This window comes from Argiope bruennichi, chromosome 2, assembly GCF_947563725.1.
Source record: "Argiope bruennichi chromosome 2, qqArgBrue1.1, whole genome shotgun sequence".
Lineage (NCBI taxonomy): Eukaryota > Metazoa > Arthropoda > Arachnida > Araneae > Araneidae > Argiope > Argiope bruennichi.
The window spans coordinates 128,857,597-128,874,923 of NC_079152.1; positions in this window are offsets into that span (position 1 = coordinate 128,857,597).

Genomic DNA, 17,327 nt, shown 5'->3' on the forward strand with positions numbered 1-17,327 from the left:
TCAAGTTATTGATGAACCTTTAATGTTTTTTTTAAATTTCATATTCAAAAAGCCATAAATCATAGATTTACTTAATTCCATTAAAATTATTATTCATGCAGTTATTCTATTTGATGAAATTACTTTTGAATCATTTCCTTAAGAACTACTGCTATAAATCTCATTTAAAAATTCTACTGGCGATTTAGGAGTTCAATCGAAAAAATATTTTCCAAATTTTATATCCAGTTCGGGGAGGGGGGGGAGAGGGGGGAAAGGTTAAGGGTTATAGTAAACTGCAACCTAAACGAAGTAATTGTTGATGATTTTAAAAAGTTGCCCTCAAGCAATGTATAAAATGAGCATCATCAATTTAAATTCAATACAGAGCATAGAGTTAATATAATATATAATATACACTGAATTGTATATTATTAACTGAATAACTTGAATAATGCATCAATGTACAACAAGAATTTAAAAAAAAATCATGGAATTATAAATAAAATTATTGTTTCATACCTCCAGTTATTGCATCTAGAAAAAATCTAAATCGTTATTAAAAACATAAACAAATAGTAGTTTATTACTGACACATAATTTAGAATATTTAATAAAAATATAAAAACAATTAAATCACACTAAGCTTTCATGCGCTAATTTTTCTTTACCTCTCAAAAAATTTAAGGTCTGTGGTGGCCTGGTGGTAAGGCCTCGGCTCGTGAGCCGTTGGGTTTTAGGTTCGAGACCCAGTTCTACCGAAGAACCATCGTGTAAGGGGATCAGTTGCACGTTAAATCCGTCAGGACAAACGTCCTCCCGCTGGTGTGGTGTGGAGAGGAGGTGCCAGTTCAGGTGTCGTCTTCGTCATCTGACTGCAGTTCAAAATTACGAGGTCCATCCCAAAATAGCTCTAGTATTGCTTTAAAACGGGACGTTAATATAACTAAATGAAACATCTCAAAAAGTGTTTATATGCTTTGTTGAGTAACCGAATTAAACACTCAACCAAGTGTAAACGCAAAATAACAGAATACAATTTATTGATATGAACGTTACTATAAGTAACAATACTTCTTTTCATAGAATACTGAATGTCAAAACGATGTAATCACCCTAAAATTTTGGTTATTTATGCGAAGTTAATTTCAATTATTGTGGCAAAAATACTGTTGAATTATTGATCATTGAAAAGAATAAAATAGTTATGGTTAAATAATAATAAGATAGTTATAGTTAAAAGAATAGTTATGAATATATGTTATTTGTAAATTATGTTGAGTTACCGTATATTGTGCATTAGTATAGGTTTTCTTTTCAGCTTGCGTCGCATTTTTTTTTGTCAATGTCCATTTTCACCTTTTGCAGTTGTTCAGATATGCTAGTAGTAAAACATGCCTAATTCTGTACCAATAGCGCAGGATGCAGAGTGATTAAAACAGCAGCGACGTCACCTAGACAGAGCACACTTCTGTGGTTATGACATTTCGCGCATTATTGAAATATGATTAAGTATCAGTTTTTTTTCAGTCTTTAGTTCCTGATGCCTCAGGAGCTAAAGACTGATGAATTTGGCAGTAATCAGAAATTTTATATTTGATTTTTTTAAATTCAAATTTTGAAGCAAATCATATATTTTAATACAAAGTAAAATCGCTGAAGTCGGTAAAAACTCCTATCCAATAATAACTTAGCTATCGTTGTAAGCTTAGTGAAATTTGAGAAAAAGGAACAACAAAAATAATATATAAGATTTAATTAATAATTGAGCTGTCAGGAAGATTTTAAAAAGAGGTAATAATAATAAGTAATTTTTTTAAAATACCTTTTTTACAGATAACTTTTTTTCTGATAATCCAATACAATTTATATTTAAGAAGCCTTTATGTCGAATGTCGTTACCTTGTTTCTAAGTAAAGAAGCAGATATATGTGTAAATGAATTAAATAACTATATGCAGTTAGAAATTAGAATTATACTTACGGCCTGCTAATCCAGAACCTAGACAAAATTATGAGAGAATAGTACAAAAATATTTCGCCATTGTGAATGCCAAAAACAAAAAACTAGCGAACGCGTGCGCGCGCACACACACACACACACACACACACACACACACACACACACACACACACACACACACACACACACACAATGTCAGTTAATAAAACAGAGGTACGATGTAATGTAAAATTCTATAATTATCTATTATTGAAATTCGTTGACTAATAAATGTTTCATTTGAGTTTTTATCAAATATCGCCCGATCTCAGCTAAGTTGGCTAAAGTAAGAATTTTGGCCAAATTAACATTACTTTTAATGACCAATACAATCTGCAAACATAACTTTTTTTCGTAAACGTATATATATATTTGAAAGAAAATAGATCAAGATTAAGGAATAGAACAGAAATTAAAAAAAAATAAGAAAAAATAAATAAGCAGATAAAAATAAAAATGAAAATAAAATGAAAATCAGAAATAGAACGAATACCATCGTGCATATTTTCATCGTATTTTTGTCTGTGTGTGTTTTTAGAAATTTCTATGAAATCTTACCAGCTGATTTATCTATGGATCCTTAAGTGTTTTATCCTCTAATTTCTCCATTCTTCGTGTAAGTTTATTTTTCTATCCCACTTTCTTAGGTTAAATTAAACGCGATTGAAGAAAAATCTACTTACCCATTTTATCTTCAACTGCAAAATGAAGAATAAATGAAAGCATTAATTCTCATTATCTTGATAAAGTTTTAAAATAAAAAAAAAATAATAATAAAAAAAAAACGCATTCGAAAATTTCAACTGCAGATTAATGATTTTTGTGAGTATTGGAGGATTTCTAATACAAATATGTTTTATGGAATTCAAAATTATCTGAAATAAAGGAAAACTTACCCATATCTATTGCGTCTATAATGGAGAAAAATGTTATATTCACATATGATAATTAATTTGAAAACTTGAATATCTTTCAAATAAGTATTCGAATCAAAGAAAATTATTTAAATAAAATTTAGGAATTTTTGAATATTTAAAGTCAATTTTCCTTTAATTTTACTTTTAAAAGCGCAGACTTCAGAATTGATTTCAACAGATATGAATAATGTGTTAAACTGGTATTTAAAATATTCAATTGAATTTTTGAACTATGGCAGAATTGACTTTGAAACTTTTCTTTTATCGAAAATATGCCATTTTAATCTAAATTAATACTGTTAACTATTTTTTATTTTACTTCTCAGCATAGAATATTTTTGGGTAAAGATGATAGTTTTACAGGTATAATAATGGCTGCCTACTGAATGGATGCCAAATTAACGATCCCCAGGTTTGGTGACGAATTCCGCGATTTTGCTGATATAAACGAAAATTCCAGAATTTATTGAAATTTTGGTGATATCATTATTTTGAGCGAAGATACAATATCCTTCGAGAAGCTTCATTGCCCTGACATGAATACTATAAAACGCTGAAAACTAGAGCTGTAACGAATATTTAGTGAGGCTGAGAGAAGTCATAGTTGGTTTAGCTTAAGCGAGTAGTTGTAAGTTCTCTTAGCTGTTCGTTGTTGCGGTTATTTACCCTCTTGAATTGAGAATTTATTTAACTCATCATTATATGGCATATTTTATTTTAGGTATTTATTGTTATTTCTTTTCTACAAGAACCGGAGATGTTTACGCATGTTCAAGGGATTTTTTTGTCTTTTAAATTAATTGCAACGTTAACTTATATATAGATTTAAATATCAGTCATTCGATAATTCGATGCATAATCTGACTCATCATTTCAGTGTAAGAGGCGATTAGATGCTTGTTCGTTTTTGTTTAATACTAAAGCTGTCATTGAGTTTGTCATTCTGCATTCATATTTTTATACAAAGCATCATTACCACTTATTAATTTTGTTGCAATTTTTTTACTATGCACTCACATGACGGATTTTTGATTCTTTCGAAACAATACATTCAAAATCTTTGTTAACGATTTTATTGTTGCATATTCATACATTCTTTAATTTCCGTATTTCAAATAGATAATATCGATCTTTGTTAGAATAGTCTTTGCTTATTAGTCTTTTATTTAAATATTAAATTTGAATATTATTCATTATATAAAGAATTTTTTGTATATATATATTTTTATTGTTAGCCTTCATTATGAAAATACAACTTCATTCTTCAGATTTAAAGCTTTCACATTTCTTTTCTTATAACAATGAAGAAATGATTAAATAAAGAAACGAATCACGTTTCTGTTTCTCAATTATCACACAATATAACTATAAAAGATTATATATAGGAACATAACTGAGAAATTGATTTTTGGATATATTTAGTTTTTATAATTCTTTAGAGTTTTTAAATATTATGAACAATTATTATTATAATTACTTATTATTATTTTTTAAAATAGCGATAACAATTTTTTTAATTAGGTTTGCATTAGAGTATTTAATCTTAAGACAAAAAAAAGTACTTACAGTCAACAGTGTTTTCAACTAAAAGGATAAAAAAAAATATCTTGATTAGAAAAATAATCTAGATGGTACAATAATTATTCCTAAAATGTGATTTGTTTAATTAAGACATAGTACTAATTACTGCAAAGATACCATGTAAATTAATGTTAAAATAAAAGGCACCTGCGATTTTTTAATCATATTATACCACCGTAGCTTGAGGAGCTATGACCAAGTTGATTTTTCATATTGATCATTCATATCCATAAATCATTGAAAATTCTTTTATGAATTTGAATGCATGATTTGATATATTTTAATATATATTTAAATGAACTGCATAACGCTTATATTTATCTTTTGATCAAATTAAAAAATACAAAACATTAAATTACATAATTATATAGAACTGCATTATTATGTACATCAATGTTTGTTCTTTGGCAGCTTTCATTAATACCAGATCTGTAAAGATATACTCCAATTCTTTGCCGAAATGAGATCTCAACCTGTTGATTTCGCAAAACTAAAATTGCATTGCAACCAAGATATCAAAATGGGAGAACACTATCAAATTTTTTTCAGTTCGGGATTTTAAATTTAGAAATCTTTGAATTAGAAACTACATTGTTTCTTGATAAGGTTGCTTACAATTTGATTTTAGTTTCATTTACTACCACAATCACATCAACAACTGAAATTATTTGTATGAATGGCTTGTTTATTTTATTCTTCTGACACACATTTTGATTTATAAGAATCATTTGCAGCTTTCTTTGTTGCCATGCTGATGTTTGCAGAAGGAAAATTTTCGATGGAATAAAACTGATATTAAAATCAGGAAATAAATGCAATGGAACGATAATTATGCACATTTACTGTCTGTGCAATTGCATGTACTCTTAGTCACATTTTGAATGCATGTTGAAAGTCAAGTAATCTATTCCTTGTATTTGAATTTGTATATATTTGAATTTGCAAATATTCCTTGTATTTTGAAAGGAGAATTGTGATTGTATAAATTACATCAAGAGTCAAGCATCGATTGAGAATGAATTTCTTTATCAAGCAAAATAAAGAAAGAATTAAAAAAGAAAAAAATTAAATATCAGATATTAAATAATCGTTCATTAATGAAATGTAAAAATTTATCATACCATACATTCAAATGCTGTTACATATAAAACATTTTAGAATTATTTGGACTTTAAACATTAAAATTGATAATTGCTTTAGAAAGAAATTTTAGAAGATATAAATTTAAAAATTTTAAAAATGTACATACAAAGTGTCTCAAAAACCTTGACCGCGGCTTTTATTCCTTAAATATTGATCATAGACATATGTTGCAAATTACAAAGTTGCTTAAAAATGGTGTAAAATGTTATGAAATAAATTAAAATTTTCAGAGGAGTAAACTTAAAAGCATATTTTATTTCTTTAATTTTTTATACGGATCCCGTACAAAAAAATAAATAAAAACAATGAAAAAATTTCCAATCCAAAATGTGCCCCATCCTCTAATTAGGACATGTACAAAATTTCAGCAATTTATCACAAAAAGTCTCAAAGATTTGAAACTACATAAATGCTGGCTTAAACCACTTTTCGATGCTAGGATATGAGTTCACAAAAAGGAAAAATCATGTTCGTGTTTTAGGAGTCGTACACAAATTAAGAAAGAAAGTAATGATTGAATAAATAAATAATAATTTTGTTATTTATTGGTTCAAAAGTATTAAAAATTTGTAAAAATAAAAACTTAAAGGAAAGATTGCATAACTTAAAGGAAAGATTACATAACTTAAAGGAAAGATTGCATAAAGGAAAGATTACATAAAAGAAAGATTACATAAAGAAAAATTGCTTAAAGGAAAGATTATATCAGTTTTTTTTTACAAGTTCATTGACTGTACTATTTTTAAGTTATATTCTGTAATTAATGATATAAAATTTTAAAGCATTTTTCAGGAAGCATAGATTTTAAAATTTGTATTTAAAACTAAAGATATGAAGCATATTTTATTTCCTTATGATGCATTCCTGCGTCGCGTTTCTGCACTGATGTTGTAAACATTTGAATTTCATTTGTGATTGTCCTTTCATCATATTTGTTTTAACATATCATTGAGAGTTTTCTTGATAAAATTCTGAAATTTTGTACATGAAATAATTAGAGAATGGGGCACATTTTGCTCACTGGGATTTTTTTTTTGTACGGAATCTGTATAAAAATTTAAATTATATATTTTTTAAAGTTTAATCCGCTGAAAACTTTAATCGATTCCATAAAATTTTTGCACATTTTTTTACAGAACTTTTTAATTTACAGTATATATCTGTGATCAATATTTAAGGAATAAAAGCCGCGGCCAAGGTTTTTGAGCCATCCTGTATATTCATGCATATCTAATGAAATTTTGCACGCATAAATTTTAACGAACTGTTTTCAGTTATTTTAGAACAAGTTTTTTTTTCCAGTAAGCAATCTTTTCCCTATTATTTGTAAAATATTTCAATTCTAAAAAGAATTGTACATTCTTTATATGCATCCAAAGTATTTTGTTTACATTTTAAAGCTATATTTGATGTTTAGGAGTATCTTAAAAATGCTCTTAATAATCAATTGAACTCAATTTCACTGTTTAAATTAGTTTTTCAAGTCTGTTTATATGTTTCCTTTTAGTAGGAATTGTAGGTATAACGTGTTATTTTATGAAGAAGATATATTTAACTTACCTCCTCTAGCTAGAGCTAAAATAAATATTGGTTATATATTATATTTATTATAAATAAATATTGGTTATCATAAAAACTGCTGAAAATATAAATTGATGCTGAAAAAAATTTCAAAAGCAATTAACTCTTCATTCAATCATATGCAGACCGATAATAAAATTTATATGCAATTTATATACACAATATAAAAAAAGGCAAGAAAACCTATGCTACATTAAGTTTGATAATGAAATCATGCATTTGAATTTATAGATAATATTTAGTAGTTTTTTTTTGTAACCACATTTATTTATATCACATAAATCAAATAAATGTCTTTGAAATCTAAATAATTCTAACACAAAACAAAGAGTAACGTTAAACACAATAAGAAATGGCAAATTCCCCCCCCCCCCCGAAAAATGTTTTATCACTTTGTTTATTGGTGCTTGTAGAAACAAGGATTTAGTTCTTTCTTAACCTATTAGTGAAAAGAAATTAAATTAAGATTTTTTTCACCTTTCGAAGGAGCTGACTTCGTTGAACCTCATAATAGGATTGCCATTATTCATACATTCGAAGAATAATTTGAAAAAAAAATATTTTAAGAATTCCAAAAGTGATTATTTTTTTTGAAAATTTACTTTTTTTTTTTTTAAATCTTTTTTTGGATTTTAAAATATGAGAATCATAAAGTCATGTTAGTGAATTTTTTCTAAACAGATCTTTGAAGATCGGTTTAGAAAATCGTTGGTTTCTAAATATCTTTTAAATAATCTATTTATGTGATTTTCTTATCAAAACCACTTTACACATTTATTTTTATAACATTTCTAAATCATTGAATGCTTTTGTTCGTAGGAAACATTGCCATAAAACATTTTTCTCATCTGCAGTTATAGCTAAATTGCGATAAATGAAATAAAAAATGGCTCATTTCATCGACCGGCTATACATATAGTACATTTTATATTTACGAGCATAAGACAAAGATAGTTAAGCTGATACTTCAATATTGTTTTAAATTATGTACTTAATGTGCAAATTTGTTTATGATATGATATATGATATTTATGATTTCTATTAATTTCATTGTATCATTAAATGTTAAGTAATGTGATTTTTTTAAAAAATATTTTTGAAGTATCAAGAAAGTAAAATTAAGTTAATTTTATTTTTACTAGAGGAATTTTAAATCCCAAAAAACTATACTTGAATTATTTAGTTTAAAAAATTGCTATCGAATTTAGTTCACGTTGATGTTTGCTATATTCCTATGATATGTAATAAATTATAAATATATTGTATTTAAATATAATTATATTTGTATATACAAATAAGTTTTGATAAAATTTTTAAAAATAATTTTGACCTAATTTTAAGCAGTATTTTACATTGCTGAAATGCCATTCGAATACTGATTATCGCTCTATTAAATATTGATTAGTGTGATTTCCTAATTATTATATTTTTTGAAACCAAAAAATTACAATTATGTTTATTTTACTATTACTATAGGAATTTTAAACTCCAAAATATTATATTGCATTTAATTCAGGCAAAAATTTGATGTCTGAGATATCGTAAATCTTTCATAATAATAAAACTAAATGTTTATTCTTTTATGATATATATGAATAAATATGAGCAATTCTATGCAGAGAAATACGATTATACTCTAAATGACATTTTATTTCAGGGGAAAAATCATTTAATTATTCAGGAGAAAAAATCCCTTTTCTTTGCGAAAATAATTCATTTATTGCAAATAGTGAAATATAATGTAAAGATAAATTTAAAAGTTTGAATGGCATATTACGTTGTATTCTTTTGGCAATTGGTAAATTTTTAATTGAAATTTTATGAAACTTTGTTTCTTTGAAACCATTTTGGAAAATTAAAATTAATATTAGGATTTATTGATTCTGAAAGTATGATTAATTGCATCCGTGAAAAAAAGAATTCCAGATTATTTTCAAAATGGTTATAAAAAAAGAGTAAATTAAATATATAAAATACAAGAAGATAGTTCATACCAAATCAACTTACTTTTAAGGAGTCCGACTGGAAAAAAAAATCTGTTAGAATGAAGTTTTCTATGCATATAATGTAATATTTATATTTCTTAGTAGGAATATTGATATCCAATTATTTTAATTTACGTTAAATGAAGCAAAGAGTATTTATGACACAAAAATTCAACAAGTTTCTTAAAAATTACATTCCGTGTTGTAAATATGCACATACATTGCTTTATCTTTTATTTCGTGGAACATTCAGTTAAAACCAGCGGGAGTGTTTCTAAAACACATTCTCGTGTACTGTCAAATAAACGTGCTTGTGAATGTTTAGTATGCCACTAGAGGACTATAATTACGGAATAACCTATAAGGTGTGTGATCTTTTGCATAAATCGCTGGGATGCGGTTAATACAAAACTGACAGAAAACGTATGTTTATTTTATACGTTCATTTCCCGACCGAATGAAAGGGGAATCTAACACAGAGCTATAATTATAATCACAAAATCACATCAGAAGTTTTTTGTTATATTTAAGCTAAGGCCTTTTTAAATGATCGCGCTTACATGCTTGGGAACTTACAGATCAAAAGAACAGAAATTTTTAACTGAATCCGTGAATCCCTTATAGAGTTTAGTTCCACATTTGATACATACCTACAGCTTAGATGCTAAAATTATTCTAGCCCCCTTTGTTGTAAAGTTTCACGTTAGCTCATATTCGACAAATTGGACCGATTGATTTCTTTTAATGAATTTCTTTTAAAATTTTATAGATATCTACAAACTTGAACTATGTACCAGACTATGTACCAGTAGTGATTATGTACCAGATTTTATTAATCTAGCTCAAAATATTAGTTTGTTATTTTGTTCGAAGACAGACAGACATACATAATTCCAGAAATGCCTTTTCTGTGCTCAGGTAGGTGTGAAATATGAAGATTAGTAGACAATCTTGAATTCGAATATTTTATCAATTCCAATACTTTATTCATAATTCTTATAAAATCAAAGTTATCACCTCTTCGCATAATTCCATATTGGGTAATAAAAAAGGCTACATAATTTTACTTTCTTACATGTTATGCTTGAAAATGTTTCACTTATGTATGTATATATTGGATATTTTGTTTATATATAAAAGTATTATAAACTTTTACAGGTATGACACCCATAAAATTTTATTAAAAAGATAATTGCATACATTTCATTATCAGAAAGTCAAATGCTGTTTAAAATTCGTCTTTTTTCAATGTATCTTTGTTTAGTTATGTTTAGGAAAAAGCGAAGATTTTTCAGTAAAATCTAATAGTAAATTAACAAAAACAAAAACAAAAAAAAATAATCCCCTACATACCTTGAGATTCAGCTGGATAAAAAAATAATGAAATAAGAAGAGATTTCTAAATAAGAATTTCAAACGAGAAACCAAATTAATACTTAACAATTTATTTGACAAGGAGATGAAAGGTTGATATTGTAATAGTCAATGCCTTTTCTAGAGTACGACTCAAGTCATATTTGCAAAATACATTTATCGTATGTATAAGTTTAAGCAAATAAAGCTATAATGATGAAATACCAATACTATGCATTGAAGCTGTATTTGCGCATGAAGCAAACACCTTACCTTCATTAATTATCTTAAGGAGCTAAGCAACAATTTTTACTTAAAATTTATTAGAAAACAAATATTTTTATTTAATATTTACTTGAGGCATAATATAGACATCAAGATGATAGTGGATCCTTTAAAAGAATAGCTGATATAACGTAAAATAATTAAAGAAATACCGTTTTAATTAAGATTGCACGTGCGCGTTAGTGTGAAACAATTACCTCAGTAATAGAACTAAATTAATTGTTGAAACTCGTTTACACGGTTTATTAAAAGAATGAACTCCTTTAAACTCATTATTTTATTAAAGGAATTAACTTTATCATTCAAAATTGGAGAAAAAAGGGGAATAACCCTGGAGTGATAAATGATATTACTATTATAAAGTTGCTAAGGTTTTGTTCTGGATGGAAATTATTCCTGTTTCACTTGCTTAAATAAAAGCAATGAAGTGTATTTGAGCTAAATATTCAGACTAAAAATTCTATCGAACAGTTCGTTGATAATAATTATGATAAAATAAACGCTTGTAATTTATCTTTCTAAATTATAAATAGCTCTTTACTTTCGATAGTGTGATAAAAAAACAGCTTCCCGAAATATATTCTGAAAATCTTAACTAATATTAAAGATGAATGAGTGTGTATACGCTTTGGAACTCTATAAGCGAAACTGATTCACTTAGAGATATCAAACTTCATAAATATAAATGTTGGAGGGTGGGAATATAAATCTCGATTTTTTTAAAACTTAAATTAATCAAAAATTAAGTGTAATTTTTTAGGCTTCCGATGATGGCTTCTGAAAATATTACAACATAGCAATATCTTAAAATTGAAAAAATACATATATTCAAATAATTTTTCATCGAATAATTTTAATTATTTCGAATTTAAATTAATTTTTGTTTGATATCTATTTTAAGTGTGTTTTACATAAATATATTTCATTATTAAAGTGAAATTCAAATCCTTTGTTTAGCTGTTGCAAACATTTTATTTTGACCTTTTCTTCATTTTTGATGATTAAGATAAGATGACATGTTTTTTTTAATGTTGAAAAGGTTTCAGTATGATTTATGCTATTAATATTTTTTTTTTTTGCTAAAAAATGTTGTAATACATAAAATTACGATTTAATATCCAAGAAGAAGAATGGAGAAGAATTTTCAAATTTAATCTAATTTTAAGCATTTAAGCATTCTATAGCTTTTGTATTATATAATTAGATGTATGAATATACATATAAGAAATAAAGAAAATTCGCGGGACAATAAAGAGAATGATGCAAGACATCTGGAATAATCTAAATTTTATAATAATAAAAATTAGTTAATTTTCCCCCAAAATTTATTAGTTTTAGAAAATGTTTAATTGAAACTTTTAGATACCATTTATCTGAAATGCTGAATGGTCGTCAAGCGAGTGGATTTAAGCATTCTTGTTAGTAAACACTCAACTTTTCTACAATGGTAATTTGAAATTTAATGTTTTAGAATGAAAATAATTAGAATATTTGAGCTTACCGTAACCATATTGGAAGATAAGACTTAATATATTGATTATTGTTAATTTAAAAACAAACATTTTTTTATAATGACCGTCACTATTTCTTACAACAAGAGAAGAACAGAAACTGAAAGATCGAAAAAAGTTCTTTTTCCAGAATCAACTATTACGTCACCGATCATTTAACGCTATACGTGAAATTGATCACATGGTATTAAACTAACGTTGGAAAACAATACTTTTTTATTGATCCAAGATATTACTATAAAAGTAACTTAGATATTTCAATAAAATTCGTTTTAGATGCCTTAACATCTGTTGCATCAAATACACTTTAAAAGTATAAAAAATCTATTGGTTGTCAACCGACATATCATCAGATATTTGTCATATTTTATACATACGCTGTCAGTTGAATGGAGAATTTCAATATTTTATGTTTCTGAAAATGAATGTTTTAATAAAAAACACTGTGTATCATTGTACTTCTTTTCTGTGGTCTGAATCTAGATCTTTTATGATCTCACGATCCTTTTACACTTACATTTACCAAGACTAATCATTTTCAAAATATTTTTCATTTACAGACAGATGTTTTTATTTTTTTTATTTTGACAACTTTGGAAATTGTAATTCAATTTTACAGTTTTGTCTTCATTTCCCATTTGTCCTATCTACCAATTATTTCTTTTTAATTACATTTATCAAATTAAATATATTCCGTTCTGTTATTATGACTACTATGATAAGAGGTTATCATGTAATAAAATGTAATATTTTTGTCCGGATAAATGTACCTTACTGATAATGTAGCTGTTCTTTAATGTCAAAAAAAAGCTTTTTGTTCGGGTTCTTAATGGAGTCTATATTGTATTTTTCACATTTACTGTAATTTTATCTATGGTGGTTCGGTTATTCAAAGTTAATTTGAAAGTTTGTGTGTGTGTATACATATGTACATAAAGATCATAATGTTTTTTTCTAAATGTAATCTAACATGCACAAATAAATTTCTTCTATTTGAATTACATGTAAATATAAATTTCTTAATCATGCTCAATTTCAGAAATTAATTTTCTGTACAATTTTAATATTATTTTTCTATTATTATATTTTTATATTATGTTAAATTGTTTTTATTATTTTACTTAAATATTTATATTGCTTTATAAATTGGCTATTAGGCTTAATTATTTAACAAATGTAAAACATCATTGATATGTTTAATTTGAAAATAATGACCATGGATTGAATCTGCAATAATATTTATTGTAATATTTTGACGTACTTACTATCATAAACTGCATAACAATTTGTTTCCAATGGGCAATTTTTTTTATAACTGGAATAAAATTTCAATTTTGATCTTTTTCCAATCACCGATATTTTAAAAGCTATTATAAAAAAAATATTACTAGCATAAAATCTATGAGGTAGGATATTGTATTATGTATGAGAAAAAGCAGAAAAATCAGGTATGAGTAATTTTTAAATTTTAACGGAATTTTAATGCTGAACCCAAAATTTGTAAGTAATAAATTCATGGAAACGTTCTGGAAAAAAAATACATTAGAAATAGAGCAAAATATATTTATTCACAACAATTTCTCTGAGCAGATAGAAAATAAAAATATGTCATTAGTGATATGAAATACATGATACTGCTCTGTAAACTGATCATACACTTCTTCTTTATGATTTAATAATTCTGGCCATCTGAAAGACAAAAAGAAATAAACATGAAAAATTAATATAACACTTTTTGGAGGAGTAGAAGAGGTTTTAGATAAAACGCCATACTATTTTAAACTAATTTTTGTTTCTGATAAATGGAGTACAAATTATATTGCGATTTCAGTTGCTCAGAAAGTGAACCTTTTATATTCTGATTTCATATATTTAAAAATTTTTCATGTATTTATTACAAGTTTCATATTTTCAAAATAATGAATGAAATTATATAAATTATAATTAAAGGTTAAGAATAGGGTATATTGTATTTTTATGTTTATTTTTACAAATAGCTTGGAGAAATATTAATAACGACATTAGAAAGAGATTTAAATTTTTTTGATATTTTAAATTTATTAATGCTTAACGTCAAATAAAGAAGATTATAATAAATTTAATTATCATTTATTTAAGAAGGTTATAGCTTATTTATTTAGAATCACTGAGCTAAAATAATGAATAATTATATCTTACAATAAATATATAAGCACTATAAATATATATCCTTTACTTTCCAGTGTGAAGTTTCATAAAATATTTTTGAATATTAAATATTATTTGTTTACTTTTTGTTTAATAAATGCACTTGCATTAAATGTAAATTAATGCAAGTAAAATTAAATTTAGGCATTAAATTAAAACAATCATATACCAAATAACTACATATCTTTCACTAAATATGAAATATGTACCATCATATTTACAGACGATTTGATTCTTTCAGCTAACCTTCATATCTCCTTTGTAATTGTTAATAGAGGACAAACTGGAAATATCATACACCTATACTTTCACAGACACACACACACACACACACGCGCTCGCGCAGACGCACACACATACACACACACGCGCTCGCGCAGACGCACACACATACACACACACACACACACCACACACGCACAAAATATTTACCACCCATCAAATACACTATGAATAGTTATAAAAATCATTGTTGTAAAAAATTTAGCTATCATTTTCATTATATATTGTTTATACATTTTTCTCATTGTTTATACATTTGTACATTTGTTATACATTTTTTCGGTTAAAACAATTAATTTATTGAATATTTTTCATGCTAAGAAAAATTGAATTTTGAAATCGACTTTTTATTCTTTTATTGAACACTAGAGTTCTTAAAGAGACTACAGTCTGTGTGTTTCCATTTCAGCTTTAATTATAATTTAATATTTTTAAAACATAATTAATATACAATTTAAATTTAATTTTTATTTTATTATCTAGGAGAGACAATAATTATTAGTGAATTTAAAAGCGAATTGTTTTCAGAAATTTGAAATAATTATAATAATTATTTTAAAAGTTATTGGAGATTAAAAAGCAAAAATTTATAAAATTAAAAAAAGTAATAATATGCATCAAAAAGGGCTTATGAAATAAAAAATACGTTTTTGATCAAAATCTAAAAGTTAAAGCAATTGTAAGAAGATGAGTGTTGACAATAGTGTTACGAGCGCCTTTAGCTAAAAACTAATTTTAACTTTAATCATACTAGAGCTATAACTTGCTTTTAGAACTCTAAAATCAGAATTAACTGCGCGCGAAACCAATGTATGTTTTTGTATAGGGCAAATATGCAAAAGCAAGCAACTAACTATATATATAGCATGTAAATAGAATTGTAGTATAGATAGAGAGAAATAATAAAATGGAGTCATATTAATAACGAGTGGATTATTTCACATTACGATCCCACATCTTTGAATCTTATTCGCGGAGAAACGACTGAATGAAATGAAATTCAGGTAGAGTCTCAACAAATAGTATGATAAGCATAATAATCCATAATAAATATTATAATGAAATGAAATAAATTACCCTGCAACAATTTAGAAGAATAATTATAAGTGATGGATCTGTCTAAAATCTCAATTACAACCAGTACGCCTATTGTCTTATATTAATTTATTATTGTTTTCAAATTTCTGATAAAATATTTTCCACCTTTTAGTGCACTAATAAAAGTGTGTTATGCAGAATTTTATTTTTACTGTTTCATTCCTGTCATTTATTATTGATAAAAAGCTAAAGCATTTATAATTTTATTTGAAATCGGCATAAATAATGTTTTTAAAACGTAAAATTGATAAATCAATTTTTAATTGCAAAGCAATGCTCTGGTTAACTTTTGCATCGTCAAGAATTTAACGGTTTACTTTATTCATTCCATTTTGTATTTTTTTAATAATGCTGCATTGTTTTAAAAATATTCTTCCATTTTCTATCCTTTACGCATTGATAGAACTTATAAAATACAAAAAACATTTTATGCAAAATTTCAAAATATATTTTCAAAATTTTTAAAAATATTCAGTAGAATATACTAAAAAGAGCTTTCGTAAAAGTTGAGGCCATTCCGATTATTTTTGCAAAGTGAAAACGTCATTCGTTGAAACAAATGACAGGAAAATAAACATCAAAATTATGTGTAGAATTCGAGAGAATAACTATATTTCATTTACCTATTTATCTTTGTGTAACTATATTTCATTCATCTATTTATCTTTGTGTAACTATATTTCATTTAACATTTATCTTTCTGTTTTGAAAAATAAAATGATCTTTCTTGCTAAAAGACAGATAAATATTTACACCAATGACGATCAGCTTTGGAGGGGGATTTATTAAAGACCGTTTCTGTTATTTTTTTAAACTGACAAAGTCAGAAGTAATGGGCAATGAAAGCAATTTTGAAATTGCTATACCCTTAATTTGGTAAACCCTTTTGCACAAAGGCGAAGGTATGAGAGAATAAATAAATCATTATTAGTGTAATTAAAATAAAAAGATATATATTCGATAAAGATAGATAGATTACACATTCCTACTGAAGTCCTTCTACGCGATACAAACTCGAGAAAGGTACAATTACTGTCTCAAACTGAGTGTCTAAGTGTAGTAAAATAACCATTTACTATACTATGAGATCGATTACAACGCCACTTGGTGACAAAACTGGAATTATTGTACCACAGGAATTATTGTAGGCACAGGAAAAAGTTAATTCTGAAATTGTACATCACCTTGGATTTAATACGAGAAAATTTTAATGCAAAAAAATCATTAAACATTTGTACCAATACCCTTGTGCTAGAAATGAAGCAGAACAATTAACTTTAGAAGACATTTTTATTTTTAGCGCTTGAAATGCTCGCGAGATTATTGTTCAAAAGATTTTTTTTTTTTTTGTCGTAAGTTATTATGTCACTAGCTTGGGATATCGCGACTAAACAAATGTGCATTTTACAAGGTTTTTTTTGTTT